Source organism: Phragmites australis, chromosome 16 (assembly GCF_958298935.1).
Source record: "Phragmites australis chromosome 16, lpPhrAust1.1, whole genome shotgun sequence".
Taxonomy (NCBI): Eukaryota; Viridiplantae; Streptophyta; class Magnoliopsida; order Poales; family Poaceae; genus Phragmites; species Phragmites australis.
Window position 1 is genome coordinate 18,355,831 of NC_084936.1, and position 10,379 is coordinate 18,366,209.

Consider the following 10,379-nt stretch of genomic DNA (forward strand, 5'->3'; position numbering starts at 1 on the left):
AATGGCGGCATCACAATGCCGGGCTCTAGTTCGATTCGGAAGTGATGCCGCCATTGTTGAAAACCCACTCTAGAGCCCTCCTGGGTGATCGTTTCGGAACGCCTGAGCAATCAACGATTTGTTGCGCCGATAGTGGTGTCAGTTTGCCGGTGTTGATATTCTGAAGGCCCTCTATCGCAGCCACGGCGGCAAACGCCCAACATGCATGCGCATTATGCTCTAGCTGATAAAGTGGAGGCTACTAGCTAGTGATCAATGGAGACATGCATGGAGTATGCAATTAACTGATTATATATATCAATCGCGTACCTAAGGATCCCTGGTCCTTTGGAGGGCTCACCGCCCCCCGCGCACGCCGGTCGACGACCGTCGGCAGCGGGCGATCATCGTGCCTGGGTGATGGGGGCGGCGCTCTTCCCCTGTCGCCGCGTCCACCTGGGGCCGGGACGGCGACGGGAGGCGGAGCGCAACGGCCTCTTGGAGCCACGCTGCGGTCGTTGGCGGCCGTTCAGGAGACGTCGCAGTGGAGCAGTCGCTCGATACGGCCGGCAGAGGCCATCGTGCGTTGTTTTCTCGTCGACACCGTTTGTGGAGTCGGCGCGATGCACGCACGCGGCCTCGCGGCGGTCGGCGCGGTCACGCGAGATGGCTCGGCATCCCCGTCGGTCCGTGGCCAAGGCGTGACGACGCTGCACCCCCAACCTGTGCGCCCGAGGGCATGAGGTGGCGGCGGCACAATGTCGAAGCCAGCTCACCAGCCCGCCTGCCCGTCGGCAAGTTCAGGGGCAGTAGTCTAAAATTCCGATGCAAAAATCACTGACAAGGTAGCTAGGATTGGTAGTTTCATACAAACTTCAGAGCCTAAAATGTATTCTAGATTCTATCATGCTAACATGGAATCAGTCGGGTGATTGGGATACTGGAGCTTTTCCCATGCTGATTACTGTAGATGTGTTCTGCCTTCAGAATAATGATGGCCAATGAAATTACGTTAAAGCTCAAGGTCTGTTTTGCAGTTAATCCATCAATCGGTTCCTCTCTGTGACACTACTTTCTTCATTACTTTTTTAATAGTTATTTATGCTATAAAATATAGTTTCAACAATTTTTTTTAAATCAATTAATGCTGGTACATGTTGTGATCATTAGATTTATTGTTAGAAGCAACAGGAGAACAGCATGTCCAGCCTATGCTAAGCATTATAGGCTGGGAGAGAAACCAGGTGAGCTTATCTCTGTATAGGTTGTACTGTGCGTTAATCCCATGTTTCAGGTTCAATCTTGTTTCATTCTTTAGTATTCATTTGTATGGTACTGTTGGTACATAAGCTGGTGTAGCTCAGTTCACGATTGATTTCATATGCCTAAGCTGACCATAACTTAGATTAACAATGCTCTTAATTTATACAACACAATAGTCACGACACCTCAGTTGATGTTTCACTGAAAGATCAATGAATTTGTATGCTGTGATTTTATTTGCTTAATTTTATTTGTTAATCCATATTCATGGATGGAACTATTCATAAGGTAATGTGATGTGCCCAAACTTATCGCTGTCATGACAAATTGGCCACATGATTCTGAACCTTAAGTTATCAATTTGCTTTTTTTTTCCTTGATGAACAGGAAGAGTCCTAACTTGCTCTCTTCAGTAGCAGCAACAGAAGGAACATGTTTGCCGATCGGGTCAGTTTCTATATCATACTGCTTCATTATAACAGTTATCTCCTGTATCATTTCAGTTCCCTTTAATTCTGCTGCAGCATGTACAATTCTAGATGTCCTAATTGATATTGACCTGTCCACCTTTTAATTAGTTTTAGGACCAGTTCACAGTTGTTTTTCACTTGACAGGTAAATCTCCTGATGGATTTGGTTTCTCTTCGAATATTATTCATTGTCTATTTACTAATGATGCTAAGGCCTTTGATATGATTGAGCATCAAACTATTTTGCAAATTCTTAAACATAAAGGCTTTTGTCAGAAATGCTTGGACTGGATGAAGAAAATTTTGAACTCTGGCACATCCTCTATCCTTCTAAATGGAGTCCCTGGTAAGGTTTTTCACTGCAGAAGAGGTGTTAGGTAGGGAGACCCCCTCTCCCCTCTCCTCTTTGTTCTTGCAGCCGACCTCCTCCAGACTATTCTCAACAAGGCTAAGGACATAGGACTCCTCTCTCTCCCTATCACTGGATGCAACAATGATTTTCCGATCATTCAATATGCTAATGATACTTTTATCATTATGAAAGCCTGCCCTAAGCAACTCTTTGTGCTCAAAGCTCTTTTGATTACATTTGCTGACTCCACTGGCCTCATTGTCAACTATAATAAGTCTTGCATCTACCCCATCAATATCGGTGACATGGGAATGGACCTCCTCTCGAACACCTTTGGTTGTCAAAAGGGTGCCCTATCTTTTACTTACCTTGGGCTGCCTCTTGGCCTCACTAAACCCAATGTCAAAGATTTTCTCCCCTTGGTGCAGAGGATGGAACATCGCTTAATTGGCTCCTCAATGTTTCTCACCCAAGGAGGCAGACTCAGCTGGTCAACTCATGTCTTTCCTCCCTGCCTACTTTCTACATGTGTACCCTTAAATTTCCATCCACAGTCATCAATCAAATTGACAAATACAGACAGCATTGCTTGTGGCGTGGTTCTGATTTGAATGCTAAGAAAGCACCCCTGGCTGCTTGGAACATGGTCTGTCGCCCCAAGAAGGAAGGAGGCCTTGGTGTCCTCAATCTTAATATTCAAAATGTCTCCCTTCTGCTCAAAAACCTGGACAAGTTTTTTAATAGGCGCAATCTCCCTTGGTTCATCCTTATTTGGAACATTCATTACTTGCAGGGGCATCTCCCCACCTCAAATCGCCGAGGCTCCTTTTGGTGGAGAAGTAATATTCAGCTTTTAGACACTTACAAAAGCATTGCAAATGTGCAAATTGGAAATGGCTCAACAATTCACCTCTATCAAGACATGTGGAATGGGGAGATCTTCTTTAGTCCTCTCCTGAGCTCTGCTCCTTCTTTAAAAAAAAGAACCCCACTCTGCAATTGGCCTGGAACCAGCAGCACCTTTATGAGCTCTTCTTCCTCCCCCTCTCTATTCAAGCTCACACTCAATTTCAAAATCTTCATAAGCGCCTTGATGATTTAACATTGACAGACTCACATGATTGTTGGACCTACATTTGGGGTTCTGCTGCCTTTTCCTCCAATCGAGCTTACAACACTCTGATGGGGCATTCACCAACCCATCCTGCTTACAATTGGTTATGGAGATCCTCTTGCCAGAAAAATCACAAAATTTTCTTTTGGCTACTGTTGAAAGACAGATTGAACACAAGGGGATTGTTGAGAAGAAAAAGAATGCCCTTAGAGGACTACACTTGTGAACTTTGCCTCACCCAACTGGAAGAAACCTTAGTTCATCTCTTTTTAAGCTGCAATTTTGCCAAAGCTTGCTGGGCTTCAATTGGCATCTCCATCCCTCAGAATATCTGCGCTGATCAAATTTGGTTCCATTTGAAAAGCCAACTAGATGTTCCCTTCTTCATGGAGATCATCATCTTGATGAGCTGGAGTATTTGGTCAACCCGAAATGACTGGTTCTTTAATGGTATTGACCCTCTTGTTCTGGGATGTAACAGGAAGTTTTGCCATGAATTCACCTTGTTGGTTCACAAGGCAAAACAAAAGTACTCCCCCGCTATTCTTCAGTGGATAGACTCCTGGCTGTAATGTTTTGGTTTTTCTTTTTCTTCCTCCCCCCCCCCCTAATCCCCCCTGTTTCTTTCATTCTCCCCTTTCTTTGTACTTTTTTATCGTTATCTATATATAATCTGTAGGGACTAGCTCCCTCCAGTTCCCCTAAAAAAATGTCCTAAAATCCATGTCTATGTGTCCGTAAATTCTACGCAACATGGCAGATATCACGCCAGCTCATTCATCCTAAAACCGGAACCCTGACTACCAAAGTACGTCCTTGCACGCCTCTAGGACAGACTTCGCCGAAGCAGTATCGAGCAGCTGAAGCTTTGCCATAACCATGAGCTGCACCTCAGTCTCGGCCCAACTTTCCCATGAAAAGTAGAGATGAAGGAACCCATCAACAGATTCACTGAACTTCAACACCTATTAAACCAAAATTAGGTAAAATTAAAACATACTCTTAAGACAAATTTTCTTTCAAACTTTTCACATTACATTTTTAAAAATAACATACTGCGTCGGTGACGGGTCATATAGCGCGTGTCAATGGCACGCTATTTTCTAGTTTACTACCTAAACATGAGCGGGTTTGAGGCATCTGAGCCTATCCACGTCGGCAAATTGATTCCCAGCCACATGATCTGAACAGCGGCACATAATAGCCTTCCAATCTTGAGGTCCATCGCTCAACGCTTGGGCCTTTCTAGAGGACGCCCGCTCGGTCCTTCGAGACAACTCCTCCTTCGCTCCCTCAATCAGTCCCTCGTGACCTTGGCCAGATGCACTCCCGCCGTCACTCCTGGCGCCACCATTTCCGCTCTGCGCGCCGTAGCCTCAACCACTGGCACCATCGTCTCCGTCTCTGGAGTTGCGACCACCACCAGTCATTCCCGTCTCTGGAGCTGCGGCCACCATCAGTGGCATCAAAAGGCTTTCTGACAGGCTGCTAGATCCGGTGGCTCCCTCCTCGAATCCGAAGGCTGGTGCCTGGTCACTCGTTCCTCTATGATACCGAAGGCTGGTATTTCTCTCCTTCTCCTTTATTGCTTGATTGATTTAATTGCAGAGAGTTGCTCTGTTGTAGTTCGTGCGTCGAGGGGGACTCCACTCTTCTCTTATCTTTTATGAGTTCTTGGTGCAGTGTTGTTTTTTTTCTTCCTTTCGTCTTTTCAGTCAACTGCACAACTTTTTTAATTGCATTTTTAGCACATGCATGTAACAATTGCAAATTTGTATTCAGTCTGTGTCGATGTAAAGAATAAGGTCGACTTAAAGAATTAGTGAGTCTCATGTTAGAAGGGCCCGTACTGATAGATGTCATCTGGTAGTTGATATTTTCATAAACATGTCTTCCCCGTGCGATCCGACGGGGCTCACGTGACTAGTACCCTGGTCGCAAATGGAAACCCCACGATCAACCCTTGCTGATCGCGGGGCAGGTATTCACCTAACCAGTCTAATCGTATTTAATGACAATCCACTCATACATTTTCCTTTCTCAGACACCGTTTCGACGGGCAAAGTCATGGGCCAATGCAAAGATGGTGTGACACGTCCCGTAGCATTTAATGCTATGGGATAGCCTGGCAGACGAGTGTGATAGTCTGACAGGCGAGCGTGACGAGCGTGCAACGGGCATGACGGTGTTTGGCAGATGGGACAGGGCATGCAAGACGACCAGGACGGGTCGGGCGTGCCCACCCCTTGTAATGATAACCTAGGAGTAGCTGTTTTGTCAGGTATATGGCAACCACCGTATGTGACATAGTCTGCTTGTATGTACACGTTACATCTCGCTGCCTGCTATATAAAGGGAGGGGGATCAGGCTTGTAAGAGAGGACACTCTAGATAAGTTCATCCAACTCCTAAGAAAATACACATGACATAGGGCTATTATTCTAATGGAGGCCTAAACCTAGATAAATCTTGATGTTCTTGCGTTCCTTCAAGACACACACACATATCCGTTAGTAGCCACCAGAAACATTGATCACGCACCCATCGTCCGACATACCCTGGATACATTGTCAGGGACTAACCCTCGGCAATTAGCGCGCTAGGTAGGAGGGCACGTTTTCACATTCCGGTAAGTGTTGGCAACTCGATTGGGCTACTATGGCCGGATCCACATCAACCGCTAAGTCCCATTTTGAGGACCCTAGTCGTCTGAGGTATTTGTCATGGGATACGATCTAGATGAGCCTGGTGTGCTTCAAGTTTGGGACACCGAATCGGAGTCCAAAAGCTCCAAGACTCAATGTGAAGCTTGCATGGAAGACCATGCAGCAGGGGGCAGTGGAGGCCCTAATGTCCCGGGCACCGTTAGTGATCCTTAGACCTTGCGCCCAGAGGGAAACTAGCTTGGCACCAAACAGAGAAAAGCTCCGATACAACCCCCGCATAGGGTACGATCCCCGATGGTGTCTCCGTCTAAACTAACACACGACGCGAGCGTTGGGGGCTCCCCTCTGCGCGATATATCATCGCTTTGCACTCAACAGCTTGACTACAAGGCCATGACGCCCGCGCAGAATCTGTAGTCCATGCAAATGCTTCTCAGCCACCCATCGGTGGCCGTGCCGGAGGGTTCGCCAATAGCATCATGGCTACGCGACCTCACCCTCTTTGTAGAGACCGCCTGACGCCAAACCATAGCGGCGAACACCACGTCCGTCACAGGGACTGGTGAAGGTCGCGATCACCAAGAATTGCAGCAGGCCACGCAGCAGAAAAGATCCTGTACTCCCTTCATGACAGAAAGTACTCAGAGACCCCCGTCGCGTCAGGACAGCTTACCCACTGATCTGCGTGACTCTCTTTGCCAATGCGACCTTCGTGACATGATCCAGAGCTAGAGGGCTAGCTGGGGTAGGAAAATCATGCTCGACGAGAGCAAAAAAAGGGAAAGCAACCCTACAACTCACCTCCCAATCGTAGGGAGGCGTCGGACTCCTCCACCCAATCGCCAGGTCGTGAGTCCATCATCTCTCTTCCAGAGCATGAGCTGCTGCCTATCAGCGAGCGACTCACCATTACAGGACGAGGTGCAACGCCTTGTCCACCCGAGTGCGAGAGGTGCGCTGGCCAGACAAGTTCCGGCCGGTCCTAGCAGACCAATCCTGTGGAGTTCTTGCAGTTTTACACTATCATGGTGCAGGTTGTGGGAGGCCATGGGAAAGTCATAGCCAACTATTTCCTAGCTGCCTTGGCCGGTTCAGCATGGTCCTAGCTTATGAACCTGCTCCACGGGTTGGTTCACTCCTAAGAGGACTTGTGCGACCAATTTGTCACCAACTTTCAAGGAACCTACACCCAACCAGGGGTCGAAGACGACCTGTACCAGGTCAGGTAGCGATAGGGTGAGTCACTGCGAGACCACATCCGATGTTTCACCCGAACGCCGAAATACCATTCCAAGGATCACAGGTGAGTCCGTGGTCATAGCATTCCGAAGGGGGGTCAGAGACCAGAAGATGGTCGAAAAATTTGCCACCAAGGAAGTTCGAAGTACCACCGAGCTCTTCGAGCTCACGGACAAGTGCACGCAGGCCGTTGAGGCCCGAGAGCGCCAAAGCGGCCTAAAGCCGCAACCGACATCTAATCAACCTGTCTCTTTCATGGTGGTCAACCGGAAGGAGAAAAAGAGCAAACGCAAGGCAGGACCGCCTGATGTTATGGCGGTCGAACAAACCGGCCAACCGCACCGGCACTTCGAGAAAAAGAATAGAAAGAAGGGCAAAGGCCACTGCCCGATCCACCACACAGATGCCCACGACCTGACCAAATGCAAGGCCGTGTGAGACATCATCGACAAGGAGCTTGGGAAGTAAACCCAGGTACGACGACAATGGCGTGGATGGGGCCAACCCAGGCCAATCGGTGTTGGGTTTTCAGCAGGCCGATCACATGGTCCACCATATATTTGGGGGCGCCGCAACATATTACTCAAATAGGGAATACAAGTCTGTGGTCTGTGAAGTATGGGCGACCACACCAGGCCTTACCTCGTGTTTGAAGTGGTCGGAGGTATTCCTCACCATCAGCCAGGCAGACCACCCTGCTTGTGTCAGATGCCCTGGTCGCTATCCTATCGTGGTCAAACCCATGATACAAAACATCCGACTGGGTAGCATACTGGTCGATGGAGGGAGTTCCATCAACCTTCTCTTCGCCGAAGCGTTAGACACCCTCCCTTCTTCAGAACTACCCCTAGCTCCTAAGCTAAGCCATTAGGGCAGATCGAGCTGCCCATCACCTTTGGGTCACCGAGTAACTTCAGGACCAAAAGGGTCCTGTTCAATGTGGCGAACTTTGGGACCGCTTACAACGCAATCCTGGGGCGACCGACGATGGCCCAATTCATGGCCATCGCCCACTACGCTTACCAGGCAATCAAGATCCCTAGCCCGGCGGGGGCCATCACCATTTTTGGCAACGCAAAGATGACCCTGCACTATGATAAGAGGAGCCTCGACATGGTCAAGTTGACTCTTGGGTCATAGCTTGAGAATGCCAAGCTCAGTAGCCGACTGGTGAAGGTCCATGTCCTCGCCAGTCCAGACGATCGGCTCAAGGCAGTTTTCTTAAACGACTTTGACCCATCCAAGACAATGCAGATAGGGGTCGGCCTGAACTCCAAATAGGAACTCACGTTTATCACTTTTTTTTAGCAAACGCGAATGTCTTTTCATGGAGTCCGTCTGATATGCCCGGAGTCCCTAGGGACGTGACCGAGCACAAATTATCAGTATGACCGGACGCGCGACCAGTAAAGCAAAAGCCGCGTCAGTTCGCGGCCAACCGATAGGAAGCATTTCATGAGGAGATCGATAAGCTCCTGGAAGCAGGCTTCATCCCGGGAGGTGTAGTACCTAGAGTGGTTGGCTAACCTTGTCATGGTTCGTAAACCTAGTGGCAAGTGGAGGATGTGCATCAACTTCACCGACCACAACAAGGCATGCCCAAAAGATCTCTTCCCTCTCCCCGGATCAACCAGCTTGTTGACTCAACCACCCATAGCAATCTGTTAAGCTTCTTAGATGCCCGCTCAGGGTACCATCAAATTAGCATGTGTAGGAAAGATGAAGAGAAGATTGCTTTTGTAACGCCCTTTGAGATCTTTTGTTATGTAAAAATACCTTTTAGTTTAAAGAGCATTGGTGCCACTTACCAGCGGTGTATTCAGCTTATTCTTCAATAATAGCTCAGTAGAAACATCAAGACATATGTTGATGATGTGGTCGTAAAGAGTAGGACCAATGACGACTTGGTCGCGGACCTCTAGGAAATGTTTGACAACCTTCAAAAGTACCGCATGAAGCTGAACCCAGAGAAATGCATGTTCGGAGTATCATCAAGGAAATTGCTCGGCTTCCTCATGTCTAGCTGAGGAATAGAAGCGAACCCGACAAGATCAAGGCCGTCGACTAGATGAGATCCCCGACTAGGTTAAAGAAAGTCCAGAAACTAACAGGATGTGTGGCAACTTTGAGTAGGTTCATCTCAAGGCTAGGAGAAAAGGGATTGCCGCTCTTCAAACTTCTAAGGAAAAATGACCACTTCCAGTGGACGTTGGAGGTGGAAGCCATGTTCCAAGATCTCAAAAGGTACATCTCGTCGCCTCCTGTACTAACCGCTCCTCAACCAGACAATGAGCTATTGCTATATGTTGCTGCTACCCCTAGGTTGCGAGTGCAATCCTGGTCGTTGAACAAGAAGGTCTTCAGGGACCGATGTACTACGTCAGTGAGGTTCTACACGACATGAAGGCTCGGTACGCACATGCTCAGAAGTTGCTATCCGCTATACTGATGGTCTCTCACAAACTCAGACACTACTTCTAGGTCCACAAAATCAAGGTAACCTTGTCGCTCCCCATTTGAGAAATTCTCCATAGCAGGGATGCGGCAGGAAGAAAAGCAAAGTGGGCAGTAGTGCTCAGGGAGTTTGATATTTAGTTCATACTCAAACGACTATCAAGTCCCAGGTGCTGGTCGATTTTATAGCCGAGTGGTTATCCGTTGAGCCCGAGCAAGAATAATGACCAGAGGTTTACGAGCACTGGACCATGCAATTCGATGGATCGTTCACACTGAAGGGAACAGGTGCTGGAGTGGTCCTAACTTCACTGACTGGCGACATTCTTAGGTACATATTTCAATTATGTTTTCTGACTACTAACAATATTGCAGAGTATGAGAGTCTCTTGCCCGAAATACAAAAGGCCTCCGCACTTGGGATAAAGTGCCTGCTAGCAATAGGGGACTCACTACTGGTCGTGAACCAAGTGCAAAAGAAGTTCCAGTGCTCTGATACGACAACGGCGGCATACCTCATTGAAGTGAGAAGGCTAGAGTGACGCTTTATCGGTTTTAAGGTCAAGTATGTCCCTTGCAAGGATAACTTCCTAGCTGATTAGCTGACCCATCTAGCTTCTTCTCGCAAACCTGTCCCGGTTGGAGTCTTTGAAGAAAGACTCACAAGACCATCCATCGTGGTCTTGGGCCAAGGTGAAGGGGATGCTCCACTTGGAAACAGAGCACCAGAGGCAACACCTTTTGAGTCAACGCCTCCTTTTGTGTCGTCGTCCTCGAGTGGCCATCATGTGGTCGCTCTGCTCAATTCAGGTATGGCCTGGATAGATCAGATCTTGGACTAC